This window comes from Apium graveolens, unplaced genomic scaffold (assembly GCF_009905375.1).
Source record: "Apium graveolens cultivar Ventura unplaced genomic scaffold, ASM990537v1 ctg9173, whole genome shotgun sequence".
Taxonomy (NCBI): domain Eukaryota; kingdom Viridiplantae; phylum Streptophyta; class Magnoliopsida; order Apiales; family Apiaceae; genus Apium; species Apium graveolens.
In genome coordinates this window covers 23575-33272 of record NW_027421799.1, presented here as the reverse complement: position 1 = coordinate 33272, position 9698 = coordinate 23575, and positions in this window count along the sequence as shown.

The window sequence follows — 9698 nt, the reverse complement described above, 5'->3', positions numbered from 1 at the left end:
AACATTCTATGCTTAACATGCTATACATGCTAGTTACAAATAATTTTACAATTTCAGTGACCTTGTCTTGTATGAGTTAGGTTTTAAACTAGGTGAGTTAGCCAAAAGGGGGAAATAATGTATATTATGCTACATTTTTCATGATATTGGCTAACCATCTTTGTCAAGAGATTGTACTTGAGAACCCAAACAACAAATTAGCTTGTTGGGTTCAAGAGAGAAGAATCTTGTAGATTTGAACAGAGCCAACCATCAGTAGGGATGTGCCAATGTTCTACTTTCCTGTAAATGCAGACACCTTAGTAATCGAGGTAAGTTCATCCATACCCTCAACTATTCCAATTCCTCTTTTTCTTTGAGTTCAGGCAATAGCTATGGCAACTGTGACAAATGACCAAACAGTTGCCTACCAAAGCTGCCAAAACCACTGTAATTTCCAAATCCAATACAAGAAAAACCCCCTCTGGTATCTCTCAAAAGGTACTAGTTGAAAAATCTACCAAAGCCAAAGAGGGGAGTGTGAAGGAGGGTCAGATATGTGAGAGAAGGGGTGAACATCAAAGAAACCCCAAGGATAAGGTTGGAGAGTTGAGTGAATCCCGTCTAGCCACACTGCAGTTTCCCAACAAACTGCAGTGCTTAAAAGGGGACAAAAGCTCACTTCTAGCTGCATCCTCCCAAAAGGATGTGGCTATTGAACAAAGCTCTCATCCAAGAGCACAGGCCAAAAGGGTTAGGGACACAAGCTCACCCCCAAACTTACACTCAAAAGAAGAAATCCAAAACAACTGGGGATGTACAGGGCAAACACACAGTGCAAAACTGGTACTAAAGACACAGTCCCTGCACCTTCTCAAATTCAGATTGATGTGGCTCCAATAAATGTGAGTCACAGCCAAAATCTCTTATAATAGAAGTCACTGAAACACCATACTCACCAAACTAAACTCACTAGAATGGATATGATAAACACTTCAATTCCTGATTCCCCTTCTTTAACTCTGTTGGGGAAGCCAAATCTAGTGCAAGTGAGCATCATCTTTTAGATGATTTAATTGGCTCACATTGCCAATCTTTCTGATACTATTGTGACATTTGTACCTCAAATAACTTCAATCAACATAGAGTCAACAATAGTTGTCTCTTCCCACCTCATCATTTCTACTCTCTCGATGGATATTGCTCATCCGTCGAGTAGTGATGTATCCCGACGGGTAAGCTTAACAGCAGTTATCCGCGGATAGCTTTTACCACTCATCCGATGGATATCACTTATCCGTCGAGTGTCCTCTGCACAACTTCAAACTTCAATTATTTCAAGTGCGAGAGATTTAGTGGTATACAGTCACTCATTAGGACTGACCACACAGCCGTCGAGTTGTATACAAACACATTATGGAAGCCCATTAACTTGGTATAGAGGACGAAAAGCAGCAAAGATTACGGTACAGTAGATTTTATATTTGTTCAGTCTTTTTGACTTTGTAATCTTGGTATTATATAAACCAATAGAGTAGCAATAGAAATATAACTGAAATAGCTGAAAAACACAAAATAGAGAAATCTTTGTAAGCATAATCTTTAGCATTTCTGTATTCTCAGCAGTTCCATTTGTAAGCAGCTGTGAGCATTTCTGCAACACGAGTCCTCTCGAGATATTATATATATCTCTGGTGGATTGTTTAAATCCACCAGAAAGTTTTTAAAGACTCTTATTTTAATTACTTACGTTTTGATTCATTTAAGTTACATTCCGCATTGTGCTAATCAAAACAATATATCTATAATCGAGTTGAACATTTTTATTTCAAGAAAAAGGTTCAAGAATTCCATTCAACCCCCTTCTGTAATTCTTTCTATATTGTTTAAGGGACTAACAATAACTCATTATAGTCCCGACGGATGATTAACTTATTATCCATCGAGTGAGTAGCTTATGTAATAATAAGTTTGTAGCACAGTTATGTATGCACCTTTGTATAGAATCTGTAGAGCATATAAGTCATATTGACTTTAACTAGATATGCAGAATAGGTTGATTAATTATACATAAATGATGTCTTGTAATTCTGCATAAGTGAAATAGAGTTCAAGTGCCAAAATAGCTACTAACGAATGATTAACAAAGCCATCGACAGATGATCAAATGACTATCAACGGATGTTTAATATAAACAGTCGACAGATGATCAATTAAAACCATCAATGGATTTTCTGAAAATCGACGGATGATCATATGAAGAATTCAAACAGCAGTTGAACAGTGAAAGCTGACACACAGCCGTCGAGATGTATACATACCACACTGTGGAAGCCCGATTAACTGGGTAATAGAGGACGAAAAGCAGCAAAGCTTAAGACTGAATAGTTTTTATATTTGTTCAGTCTTTTGACTTTGTAATCTTGGTATTATATAAACCAAGAGAGTAGCAAATAGAAAAATAAACTAATATAGCTGAGAAACACAAAAACAGAGAAATCTTTGTAAGCAGAATCATTAGCATTTCCTGTGTTCTCAGTAGTTCAATTTGTAACAGCTGTGAGCATTCTTGCACACAGAGTCCTCTCGATATATAATATATATCTCTGGTGGAATTTTTTAAATCCACCAGAAAGTTTTTAAAGACTCTTGTTTTAATTACTTATGTTTTGATTCAATTAAGTTTACATTCCGCATTGTGCTAATCAAAACAAATATATCTATAATCGAGTTGAACGTTTTATTTCGAGAAAAAGGTTCAAGAATTCATTCAACCCCCCTTCTGTAATTCTTGCTATATTGTTCAGGGACTAACAATTGGTATCAGAGCAATCTCTTAATCTACAAAGAGTTTAAAGATCAAAACAATTCAGCAGATGAACAAGAAAGATGTTGGAGTCAAGATTCCTTTTCTTGATAAAGATAATTACCATCATTGGAAGGTAAAGATGCATCTTCACATGCTTTCTCAAGATGAGGCCTATGTGGACTGCATAGAAAAAGGCCCTCATGTTCCAATGAGAGCTGCAACAGGAAACGAGCCATATGTTCCAAAGTCAAGGCATGAATGGTCGGATCCTGACATTGAACAAGTCAGAAAAGATAAAAAAGGCCATGAACATTCTGTTCAATGAAGTTGATGCAGACATGTTGATAACATTATCAACTGCAACACTGCCAAGGAAGTTTGGGACATTATACAGATAATTTGTGATGGCACTGAGCAAGTAAGAGGAAAATAAAATGCAGCTCTTGATTCAGCAATATGAGCATTTTCACAATGAAGAAAGTGAGTCACTCACTGACATTTTTAGTAGATTCCAAAAACTACTAAATGCTCTTAAGTTGCATGGAAGAGTCTATCAGACTAAAGACTCCAATCTGAAATTTCTCAGATCTCTTCCAAAGGAATGGAAATCAATGACAGTCTCATTGAGAAACTCACAAGATTATAAGGAGTTTACTTTGGAGAGACTATATGGCATTCTGAAGACCTATGAGCTTGAGATAGAGCAGGATGAAAGAATGGAGAGAGGAAAGAAGAAAGGAGGATCCTATTGCACTAGTTGTTGATCTGGAAAAGGAGAAGGAAGTGAAGATGGAAGCTGTAGAATCAACTTCAAAGGTCTGTGAGAATAAGGGTAAGGGGCTTGCAGCAGAAAGTGAAGATTCGTTGAGCCAAGATGACATGGAGGACATTGATGAGCACCTAGCATTTCTTTCCAGAAGATTTACCAAGCTCAAGTTCAAAAAGAACTTTGGAGCAGCCAAGCCAAATAGAAACATGGTGGATAAGTCAAAATTCAAATGTTTCAAATGTGGCTTGGCAGGGCATTTTGCAAATGAGTGTAGAAAGTCAGATTCCAGTAAGAAAAGGTTGAGTCATGGATTATAAGTAAAAATACTTTGATCTACTCAAATAATAGGAAAGGGCTTTTATTACACAAGAGAATGACTGGGCAGCAGATGGTTTGGATGAAGATGAAGATGTTAGCTATGTCAATCTAGCTCTAATGGCCAAGTCTGATGAAACAGAGACAAGTTCCTCAAGCAATCAGGTAATCACTACAAACCTTGCACATTTATCTAAAACTGAGTGTAATGATGCCATAAATGATATGTCTACAGAATTGTATCATTTGCGTGTTACACTTAAGTCTCTCACTAAAGAAAATGCTAAAATTAAAGAAAATGACTTATTTTTAAGTGAGAGGAATAATGTGCTTGAGTCTCAGTTTGTTGAGTTTGAGAAACTAAAAATTGAGTGTAAGATTGCCAAGGAGGAATTAACTGAGTCCTTGAAAAAGGAAGAATTTGAAGAAGCAGCTCGAGCGGTGAACAAGAGGTGATTAAAGCATGGAAAACATCTAGGGATGTTCATCTCAAATCACCAAAGTTCAAGGAATTGAGTCTTTTTGTTGATGAAGCCTTGAAAAGGAATAAAGAGAAACTAGAACCTATTTTGGTAGATGGGTTGCTGACAGATGTAGACTCGACAGATGATGAGGACTATCCGTCGGATAACAAAAAGTGTTATCCGTCGAATGATAAAAATCCTCATCCGTCGGCTGTAAGCAAACCCATTAGCAAAGCCAAATTAATCAAGCTAATGATAAGTATGGGTCTGTTTCCAAGAACTTTGTTTCAGGAGAGTCAAGTCAAGCTAAGAAAGGGAAAAAGGCTAATGTTGGTCACATGATTGGTCAAACAGTTAAGTGACAGACTTGAGAAAATAGAGGTAAAAATAGAGACTAAAAAGAAAAACAATAGGAATGGTAAAGTAGGGATTAACAAACACAATAACTACACACCTGATAAATATGCTCCTAGAAAATTAGTGTCAAGTGTGGTAGTGTAAATCATTTGTCTGTTAATTGCAAATTTACCATGCCTACTCCCATGTCTGTTCAGCCTCAATTTCCTAACATGAATGCCATGCCTCCCATGCCTGTTAATGCTATGCCTACACAGAATATGAATGCACAGTTTGCTAATATGCCATTTGCACCTAATCCATATTATGCTGCATACAGCATGCCTCAAATGTCATTTAGCATGCCTTACTGGAATAACATGTTTACACCAAGCATACCATTTCCTGTTAGCCATAACATGCATGATAATTCTGTTGCATTTAGTGGTTTCAAAGGTACAACCTAATTGACTAAGGAAGAATCTGAAATTCCCAAGTCAAATGAGATAAAACCTAAGAAACAGAAGAAAAAAGCTAACAAGGCAGGACCCAAGGAAACTTGGGTACCAAAATCAACTTGATTTGATTTTGATGTATGCAGGGAAACAGAAAGAATCTTTGGTACTTGGATAGTGGTTGTTCAAGACACATGACTGGTGATTCTACCCTGCTCACAGAGTTTAAGGAGAGAGCTGGCCCAAGTATTACTTTTGGAGATGACAGCAAGGGTTATACTGTGGGATATGGCTTGATTTCAAAGGATAATGTCATCATTGAAGAGTTTGCCTTAGTGGATGGTCTCAAACACAATCTGTTGAGTATCAGCCAGCTTTGTGATAAAGGCAACTCAGTATCTTCAATAAAGAAGCCTGTGTTGTGACTAATAATCAAAGCAACAAAGTGGTTCTCACTGGTGTGAGAAGAGGAAATATGTACCTAGCTGACTTCAACTCAACTAAAGCAGAATCTGTAACTTGTCTTCTCAGTAAAGCAAGTCAAGATGAAAGTTGGCTATGGCACAAGAAGCTATCCCATTTAAACTTCAAAACCATGAATGAGCTAGTAAAGAAAGAACTAGTAAGAGGCATTCCTCTAGTGGAGTTTCTAAAGGATGGACTGTGTGATGTCTGCCAAAAGGGGAAGCAGATCAAAGCATCATTCAGGAAGAAACTTGATTCAGCAATTGAAGAGCCTCTACAATTGCTTCACATGGATTTGTTTGGACCAGTCAATGTATTGTCAATTTCAAAGAAAAGATTTTGCCTAGTAATTGTAGATGACTTCTCAAAGTTCTCTTGGACATATTTCCTAAAGTCTAAAGATGAGGCTAGTGAAATCATCATCAATCACATAAGGCAAGTTAACAATCATCTTGATTTCAAAGTTAGAAGAATCAGGAGTGACAATGGAACTGAGTTCAAGAACTATGTCATGAGAGCATTTTGTGAGGAAAATGGGATCTTGCATGAGTTTTCAGCAGCAAGGACTCCACAACAGAATGGAGTATTGGAAAGAAAGAACAGATCTCTTATTGAAGCTGCAAGGACAATGCTTGAAGAATCAAAACTACCAACATACTTCTGGGATGAAGCTGTAAACACTGCATGCTACACTCAGAACATCTCTCTGATTAATCAAGCAAGATGCATGACTCATTATCAATTGTTCAAGAACAAGAAGCCAACTCTAAACTTTCTTCATGTCTTTGGCTGTAAATGCTATATTCTGAGAAATCAAACTGATCAAAATGGGAAGTTTGATGCTAAAGCAGATGAAGGAATTTTTGTTGGATATGCTGTTGGTAAAGCATATAGAGTCTACATTCTAAGAATCAACATTGTTATGGAATCTATACATGTTGTGTTTGATGATAAAAAGATTGAAGGACTGAAAGATGGAGATTACCATGAGAGCCTCAAATTCGACAATGTTGAGATGGTCAGTTATGAAAGTGATGATGAGAGTGATCAAGAAACAGTGTCTAAGGATAATATAGACAAATCTACCACCAATGAAGCATAAAACTCAACATCCATCGAGTTACATAATGCTTCATCCGTCGGAAGGTAATCTGTGTTATCCGTCGGAAGACAACCTGCCTCATCCGTCAGTACTCAAAATTCACAATCCGTCGGGTTATCTAAAGGAGCAGGAAGTCAAGGTAGATCACCCATAGAAAGTACCCCTTTCTCAAATCAAAGATCCTCAAACTCAGGGGGAGTTTCTAGCAATCAAAACTTAATCACACATCAAGACAACATTGAGGTCTCTTCATCTAGAGCAAATCTACCTCAACCAAGGAAATGGACAAAAGATCACCCCTTTGAACTGATTATTGGTGATGTTTCTTCTAGAGTTCAAACCAGGAGAGAAACTCAAGAAGAATGTCTATACAGCAGCTTTCTATCAAAGGAAGAACCAAAGAAGGTAGAAGAAGCCTTGTTAGATCCTGATTGGATTTTAGCTATGCAGGAGGAGCTAAACCAATTTGAAAGTAATAAAGTATGGAAGCTGGTACCCAAGCCTAAAGGAAAGAATCCAATAGACACCAAATGGGTATTCAGAAACAAGCTGGATGAAAATGGCATAGTAGTAAGGAACAAAGCCAGATTGGTTGCTAAAGGCTATTGCCAGCAAGAAGGAATAGATTTTGATGAAACATTTGCTCCTGTTGTAAGACTTGAAGCCATCAGAATCTTCTTAGCCTATGCAGCCCATGCCAATTTCAAGGTCTATCAAATGGATGTCAAAAGTGCCTTTCTGAATGGAGATTTGGAGGAAGAAGTGTATGTTAGTCAACCTCCTGGATTTGAAGATCCAAATTTTCCAGAATATGTCTATTATCTACTGAAAGCACTTTATGGACTGAAGCAAGCACCTAGAGCCTGGTATGATACTTTATCAAAATTCCTTTTGGAAAATCACTTCACAATAGGTACTGTAGATAAAACTTTATTTTTCAGAAATGTTAATGGCTCTAGCATACTTGTTCAAATTTATGTAGATGATATTATTTTTGGCTCTACAGATGAGAAACTTTGTAAAAAGTTTGCCAAACTGAAGCAAAGTAAGTATGAAATGAGTATGATGGGAGAACTAACTTACTTTCTTGGTTTACAAGTTAAACAAGTTAGTGATGGAATATTCATTAGTCAAACTAAATATATTTTTGATCTTTTAAAGAAGTTTGATCTAATGGATTGCACATCTGCAAAAACTCCCATGGCCACTGCAACTAAGCCTGAATTAAACACTACTGAAAAGTCTGTGGATATTTCAAGCTATAGAGGCATGGTTGGCTCACTTCTGTACTTAACAGCTAGTAGGCCACATATAATGTTTGCTACATGTTTATGTGCTAGATTTCAGGCTGATCTAACTGGTTATTCAGATGCAGATTATGCAGGTTGCAGAATTGACAGAAAGAGCACAACAGGAACTTGTCAATTTCTAGGAAACAAGCTTGTGTCCTGGTTCAGTAAAAAGCAAAATTCAGTTTCTACTTCTACAGCTGAAGCTGAATATATTGTTGCTGGCAGTTGTTGTGCACAGATTTTATGGATGAAAAATCAATTGCTAGACTATGGTTTGCAAGTTGAGAGGATTCCTATTTTATGTGATAACACAAGTGCAATTGCCATCACTGAAAATCCAGTGCAACATTCAAGGACAAAGCACATAGTCATCAAGTACCATTTCATAAGGAAACATGTAATGAATGGTACTATAGAGTTACATTTTGTTCCAGGTGAGAAGCAACTTGCAGATATCTTTACCAAGCCACTGGATGAATCCACCTTTTCAAGGTTGGTAAGTGAGTTAGGTATGCTTAATTACTCTTGAATTTATCTGAGTTATTTCGCAAGTTGAGATGTAGCCAGAAATTTAGCTAATTTTTAGTCATGGATGAAATTTTGGCTAAGTCAAAATTTACATCTCGACGGATTACCATTATCCGTCGAGTTGAGTCATCCGTCGATATACTATTTGCAAATAAAAATTAATTACTTTTCTGGAATCTTTTAAAACTCGACGGATAACAGTTTATCCTCATCCGTCGAATTGTCTAAATCTTAACCGTTAATTCCCTGAATATTATCCATCGAGTATACTTACAGTTTGTAAGCATTACACGACGGATAATGGGTGGAATTTTTACAGTTTATTTTTAAAACGGCTATTTTAGGCAATTTCTATTGGTTATTTACTTTTCTTTATTATTTTCATCCGTTGTTTTTGAGATAGTATAAAAGCTTATTTCATTTCAATTATTTTCTTTTATCATTCTCAAATTCAACTGCTTTTATTTTATTCTCTCTCAAGCAAATATCCTTTTTCTCTTCAAGCTTTTATTTTCTAACAATGGCAGCTGTAGTAAAGATTATGTCTCAAACTGGGTTTATTTATGAGAAGAACAACTTCACTGCTTTGGTCAATAAGGGTATTCAGCATCAGAAGACTATCACAAGATGATGGACTTTGTGAAGAACTGCAAGTTAAGTTATGCCATGCTTGAATCACCCACAATTTTCTATGAAGTTGTTGAAGAGATGTGGACCACTGCAATCTACAACTCTACTGACAAAACCATCACTCTAACTATCAAAGGTAATGAGTTATGTATCAATAGTGATGTGATAAAAGCATATTTTAAAATTCCTGATGATAATGTAACTTCACCACATAATGACACTGATATTATCAATATGCTTAATTCCATGCATTATGCACTTCCAACTACTAGGATAAGTGATATTAGAAGATTAGGTCTAATCTTCTAATATCACTTATCCTAGTAGTTGGAAGTGCATAATGCATGGAATTAAGCATATTGATAATATCAGTGTCATTATGTGGTGAAGTTACATTATCATCAGGAATTTTAAAATATGCTTTTATCACATCACTATTGATACATAACTCATTACCTTTGATAGTTAGAGTGATGGTTTTGTCAGTAGAGTTGTAGATTGCAGTGGTCCACATCTCTTCAACAACTTCATAGAAAATTGTGGGTGATTCAAGC